This window comes from Eptesicus fuscus, chromosome 2 (assembly GCF_027574615.1).
Source record: "Eptesicus fuscus isolate TK198812 chromosome 2, DD_ASM_mEF_20220401, whole genome shotgun sequence".
NCBI classification, from domain to species: domain Eukaryota; kingdom Metazoa; phylum Chordata; class Mammalia; order Chiroptera; family Vespertilionidae; genus Eptesicus; species Eptesicus fuscus.
In genome coordinates this window covers 75,973,967-75,981,514 of record NC_072474.1, presented here as the reverse complement: position 1 = coordinate 75,981,514, position 7,548 = coordinate 75,973,967, and positions in this window count along the sequence as shown.

Sequence of the window (7,548 nt, the reverse complement as noted above, 5' to 3'; positions counted from 1 at the left end):
GAATGAGTTAAGCAATTATCCTGGATATGTCTCCTTTCCCCTCATGTTGCTACTCTTCTAATTCATGTCAAACATTGAGCAGTTTTTGGAACACAGCAAGCTTTTAGTACATATCTACTACAGCTACTGCTGTTATTGTTACTACTACTATTGCTACACTATTCCTACTGGCTATAAACTTAGTAAATTTCTGAAAGACAATACAAAATCTTCTCCAACGTGGCAGAGCGACAAAATAATTCACCTTTCAAATCAGGAGATCTAAATTTGACTTATATCTTTAACATTTACTAGCTTTGTGACCTTGGGAAAGTCAAATAACATCTGTAACTTCCCTTTCTTTGCCCTTAAAATAAAGGCATTAGTAATGGTACTCACAGAATTATTATAAGGATGTCATGAAATTAAATGTGATATGTAAATACTATTAGTTATTAATTCTATGCCTAGAAAGTTGTAGATTTATGGTGGCCAAGATAATGGAGACATATTATTAATGGTTTCATATATACTATGGAAGACTATTCAGCCATAAGAAAAGATAAATACAGCCAATATGGATGAACCTTGAGAATATTAGGCTAAGTGAAATAAATCAGTCATAAGAAGCTAAGAACCATCTGATTTCACTGATACGTGGGATATAAAACTGAAACTCATAGACACAGACAACAGTATGGTGATTGTTCAGAGCAGATGGAAGGGGGTGGGAGGGGAAGTACAGGGTAAATGGGGCCAAATATATGGTGATGAAAGATGATTTAACTTTGGGTGATGGGCAAACTATGCAATATACAGATTATGTATCATAGAAATGTACAGTTGAAACCTATATGACCCTATTAGCCAATGTCACCCCAATAAAGGTAATTTTTTTAAAAAATGAAAAAAAAAAATGTTTTTCTATCTTTTATTGTGGCTCATTTTGAAGTCATAGTTTCTAAATGATTAGCACAAGTTGAAGTCACAGAGTACAATACAGTCACTCTAGCATCATGTTGTATTTACCTGAGACAAAGTTTATAAAGAAGCTCTATCTGTTCCTCCCCCACCCCTCCAGAAATTGTATTTACTATAACTTCCATTTGTGTTACTTACTTCTTGGTTACCAGAACAAGGATGTGTTAGCAACATCAGATCTGGTTGAAATCTTTCCCTTCTCAGAGAATGTACTAATGAATCTGCATGGAAGTGGAACTGAGATAAAAATACAATGACCTTTCTTCTATTCTGTACTCATTGATTCTGTTTGGAGGTCTTTGCCTTGCACTCGGTAACTTCATACATCAATCCCTTAGGCAAATTAATTATCTGCACACCTATTGTATACTGTTTTAGAATCTGCAAAAACATAAAAGTAAAATGCCCCTACTCTTAAGGTTCCTACATTTCCATTAGTAAGGCAAGGTATACATTCATAAAAATAACCCAAAAAATTGATGAATTTTATTAATTGCATAGAGCACAGGGTGTTAACATTATCTAAAGGAAAGTCATTTATACGAATTAATAGAGGAGTGCAGATGAAGTAGAATGAATCAGAAGTGTGTGAAAGCAACTTTTGAAAATATGCAAAGATCTAAGTCTGAATTTATAGCATGAAGTGCTATTTTTAAAAGTCTGTTTTCTTTATCTCTTCTTCTTGTTCTTTTTTACCACTTTACTTAAAGGACACCACCACTAGGCAACTACTGAATTGAAAAAATAAATATAGGCCTGACCTGGCATGCTGCAGTGGTTGAGCATCAACCTATGAACTAGGAGGTCATGGTTCGATTCCCGGCCAGGGCACATGCCCAGGTTGCAGTCTCCAGCCCCAATAGGGGGGGCATGCAGGAGGCAGCCCGTCAGTGAGATTCTCTCTCATCATTGATGTTTCTGTCTCTCTCTTTCTTCCTCTCTGAAATCAATAAAAATATATTTTAAAAATATTTTTTGAAAAAAATTAAAAAAGAAAACAAATATAGTTGCATTTACTATGTGGCTTAAAATTATTTTCCCTAACTCTTGGATGAAGTAGTTTATGTGAGTGAGTGATCACTCAACGAGGCCTGGCATTATGTCAGTTGGAATTCCCTGTAAGTTTTACTTTTAGAACAAATAGTAAAACCCTCAGTCCAGAAAGCACACAGAAAAATATATTCACTGAACCATAGATGATACTATAAAAATAGACTCATAATATGTAACCTTATCTCTAGACGTCATCTTAATATTAACAGTTATCTTTCTTTATGATTTATCTTCTTTGAGGATTTCTTGCTTTTTAAGTGTCCCATAAGACTCCCTTGAGATATGTTGTAAGTAATGATACTCAAATACTATTAAGTGGGAGTTAACTATTCATTGGAAATTATTTACTTTCTCTGGCCAAGCATTTTTGGGCTCACAGGCAAGAAAGACTTTTTTTTTTTCTTTGTTGTTCTTTCCATACCATTGTGATGTTTTACTTTTCCCAAGAACCTTTATCTTTTGAAGTGTATGCCATCTTAACTCACCCTCTCCACAATTCTGTATATTATCTACCAGCTTTGATCACACTTGACCATTTAATAAAGCTTTGTCAATTAATCCACACCCTTGCTTTCACTGTAACTCCTAGCTAATTTCAAAATCTAAAAGGGTTATTTATGCATCCAGCAGTATAGCCTAGTAAATACTGGTCTTCTTTCACCTAAAACACTTGACCTCCATTCCTCTTCAGCAATTCTTCTCCTGCCCTACATGGATTGTCACCATCCATACCTCCTTAACTGACTTCTGAAATTATCAAAAGGGAAGAACATTTGTTTCATGCCATCCTGATGAGTTTCTTATAAATGTTCTTATTATTTTACCTCTCCAGAATACCCATTAGCAATAAATCTCTCCTTTAATTAGTGAAGACTTCCAGTCCTTTGATCTAGTCCTTCGTAAGACCCTTTAGAATTTAAGTAATATCAACTTAAAGTAGTTCAACATAAAAGGAAAATTTAATACAAGATGTGGGCATATTTCAAGGAATCAAATGAATGGTAGGAATGGAGCCCAGCTTCAAAAGGTATTAGAATTAGAAATTGCAAAGGTATCAGGGTCCCAAGCAGTATATTCTTTGTGGTTCATTTTTGTTCTCACTGTGTATTTCTTTCCTTACTGGACACTGACTTCCTCTGCCTTGCCATAAAATAGTAGCAGAATTCTACTATAAAGCTCCTATATTTGCATTACCTCAATTCCAGCCAAACCCAGATTTAGTGACTGTTTCTGAATTCCAATTTGTGGAAGAAAAAAACTTACTTCTCAGCAATCTAGTATTGATTACTAGGCCAGTGAAAACCATCGAGTGTTGACCTCTGGGCCAATCCTATATAATGAAGAGGTAATATGCAAATTAACCCTCACACCCTCACAAGATGGCTGCCTATGACCAGGCTGGCAAGGGGGTTAGTGAGGGGCGACCAAACCACTGAACAGCAGGCTGCGTGGGGCAATCGGGATGGCAGGAGGGCCATTAGAGGTGACCAGGCCAGCGGGAGGGGGGTCAGTTGGAGGCAACCAGGCCAGCAGGGGAGGCAGTTGGAGGCAACCAGGCCGGTGGGGGTAGTGCAGTTGGGGGTGACCAGGCCAGAAGGGGGGGCAGTTGGGGGTGATTAGGCTGGCAGGGAAGGCAGTGAGGAGCAACTAGGCCAGCTCGGGGGGGGGGGGGGCAGTTGGGAGCGACCTGGATGGCAGAGGGGGGCAGTTGAGGGCAACCAGGCTGACAGGGGAGGCAGTAAGGGATGACCAGGTCAGCAGGGGGGGTGCAGTTAGGGGTGATCAGGCTGGCACGCAGAAGCAGTGAGGGGTGATCAAGCCAGCAAGGGGGGCAGTTAGGGGCAAGCAGGCAGGCAGGCAGGTGAGCAATTAGGAGCCAGTGGTCCAGGATTGTGAGAGGGATGTCCGACTGCTGGTTTAGGCAGTCGGACATCCCCCAAGGAGTACCGGATTGGAGAGGCTGCAGGCTGGGCTGAGGGGACCCCGTGTATGAATTTTGTGAACTAGGCCTCTAGTTAACTATAACTGGGAAGTGAGTATACTGCTAGATATATATGGCTACTAAGTACCAAGGGAAGGGGGCTTTATAAGATCAACACAATATAAAAACACAGACATCTTCTATTTTTCTAGTCTAGTACCATCCTCATAGATTCATTCTTTTCATTTTATACTCAACTTCCAGGTCTCTCTTCAATGATATTCTAGGTTGCTCTATAATACTCACATCCTCCATTCCTTGATAATATTTAACCCTGGGTCATTCAAAATAACAGCTTTACCTTCCTCTATTTACTTGCTAATGAGAATGTAATTATACATGTTTGTATTATTTAAAGATATGTTATTAATGACATCCTGGTACTGCATACATTTCAACACTCCTTTTGTTGATCCCTTATAAATTATTTCCAATTTTATGCTTTGGTTATTCCAAATTTGCCCCTGTTATCACCATCACACCCTCTCCCCTTACACACATACAGAGTTTCAATATCTGACATCATCTCCAAATTTTCAGTAGAAACAGGCCCTATGTAGCAACTACCTAGTTCCCAAAATTACCAAACTCATCTGTAACCTGATATTGGCTCTAGTCTTAGGCTATATTTTAATGACCACCTATAAGCTAATTACCCCTAACTCTATAATGTAACATCCTTCTTTCTCCTGAATTCAACAATAATTCCTCCTCTTAAATCCATCCACTAAATGTACTCTGGAACTCTACTAATTATCACACCCACTTCTTGTATCTGATTTATTTTTCTATCTATGGTCCCCCTCCCATCCATAGCATATAAATATATTAATCAATTACCTCCCACTCCCCAATAAAAATAATTTTCTTAACCTCCCTCCATCAAAAGCTGCTTCCTTCTGTTCTCTGTACCAGAAACTTCTTTAAGAAAGCATTTTCCACATTTACTTTTTTTTTAACCACCCATTCACTTCTTAGCACACTGAAATTTGCTCCTAATAGTGAAGTCCACTAAAATTTTGAAAATAAAGGTCAACAACACCTCCTACTTGTCAATCCAATACCATCATCTGGTTTTCTCCCTATTTCTACATCTACTTTAATGCTGCTTCCTCTTCCTTTCAACTCTAAAATATTAATTTTACTCAAAAGCAATCAATCACTATTGGTTGCTAATTAAACAGCCATTTCTATATCCTTTCCCTTACTGGCAAAGCCCAATGCTTACAACAAAGACTGAAAAGAATTATGATTTTCTTTCCCAAACTGCCTTAAAATTTTTGATATCTCTCCAATAAGACAGAGAAAAACTCTTCTAGAGGTCTTCTCAGAAAGACTAAATTCACAAATAAAAAGAGACATGAAAGGGTAAAACTCTCATCCCTTCTCTTTTTCTTTGCTATATGTGGATTAGTTATAAAAGCAGGTGATAATTATAGCTTTGAGAGCCATTTTTATAGTAAATGCATAAGATAAAAATAAAAGATGAAAAGATCTTTGATCCTTGATGACAGTGTGAATCCCTAAATCAACTTTGGGATTGTCAATCTGATTTTTTGTTCTATGGGAATAAACATTATTTTGCTTAAGCCACTTTTAGTTTACTATTACCAGTGATCTTATATTTTTATTAATTTAACTATCCAACCTTTTATTTAATACTTTGGCTCCAACAATAATAAAACTACATGGCACACAGAAAGCACATGATGGTAGCCTAGGAGGTAGTAGATGAGTAATCAATATTTATTAAAAATTGAGGACATTATTTTGAATGTATTCTAGAATATCTTCCTATTTTCTTCAGGATAAAATTCTAACTCTTTGGCATCATAGAAAGGCTATTTCTCAAGCTGACCCTGTATTCGTTCAAACTTTGTGTATCTTTGCCTATGATAATACCTTCAAGTTATTTTCCTGCCCCTTCTTTTTAGCTTTGTGAAGTCTCATAAAAGTCATATACCAGCTACTCTGATAACCCTTGCTTTCTGCTGAAGGCATTAAATACTGTCTCCACTATGTTCATGACATCTGTTTATACCTTTATTATAGCATTTATCAACCTATATGGCAATGATTTGTTTACCTGTCTCTCCTGCACTGTGAGTACCACCAGAGAAAGAACTGTTTCTTATCTAAGTGAGCCCAGATCCCAGCTTACTGTCTGGCACAGAGTAGAAACCCAATTAATTATTCTGTTAAGAGTAAGGACTCTTGCTCATTAGTTTCTCAGGAACAAAAGTCAGATAACAGCCTGATTTTTATTTCCCTTTGTAAATTTTTAAAAAGATGACAGTCCTAAAAAGCATGTGTTGTGAAATTAGATAACAACAACAAGAACACTGGCTGAAATTGTGCCATATATGTATTAGAAAACACTAAACTTTGTCAGTGTTTCAATATATCACCTTAATTAATTATAACACCCACATTTTCACAATGCCAGTAAAAAACACTGCTCACACTTTACTACCTCATTGCAAATATGTATATGCAAGGCAAACATTTATCAAATGATAATTTCAATTCTATCATTAACTTTCTATGTTTATATGGGTTTTTTCCTCTAGAAATTCCTACTTCAGGCAAAATCCTTAACTCATCTCTAGTCAAACTAGCAAGCATCCCCTTCCTTGTGATACTATCTTGCTTTGGATCCCTTGTAATATGTCACTGGTAGAAAAAGGAGGTCATCATTTTTTCCCTGTTCAGTCATAAGATACACTCATCATGTGCATGCCTCCCACTTTCCCCTTCAGATGTCTCCTCTGGTTTAGAAGGGAGAAGAGAAAAGGATGGAAGGAAAGATGCTTACTTAGATCTATGCTCTATGGGCAAAGTGAAGGGGTGAACCAGGCTTTAAGGTTCCAATGACAGAGGCTCTCATGCTTACTTATCTTTCTGATCCCCTACCAAAGCTTTACTGTTTTGTGTGCTTTTTTCACCTAACCCCTGTTTTGAGATAACTTTTTGTACATACTCCAAAAAGTCAGGTTGTTTCTCATAAAGCCAACTAATTCTCAACTTGGTTTTCTAAAGCAAAAAAGATGTTGATTCCCACAATTGTCACTCCTCAGAACTGTTCTTTTGAGCAGTGTGAGGTGCTTTCCAAGCTGTGGCTAACCTCTATCTGCTCCAATCACATTTCCAGATATAGCAGCTAGTCGGAGCAGTACCCCCTCCACCATTTTCCATGTGAGATGAAAACGGATGAAATATCTGGTGATAGATTACCCTGACATTTCATTGCAAAATACAGATCTAGAACCAGGCACCACAGCTATTAGCTCAAGATGGAAAACAAAACAAACACTCTAGGTAAAAGTAAGTACATACATCTATAAACAAAATTTGAAGAACGTTGAAACACACCTGAAACATATATGCTCAATAAATGCTTGTTGAATGAAAGAATGAATGATGAGTATATTATGTTAGTTTACCCTTTGATAAAATCATGTTTAAATCTGTAAAGTAAATGGTCTCATCCCAAATGTGCTCAATCTTAAGAAATGTTCAATTTGAATATCTAAAAAACATGCACCCAGGATTAT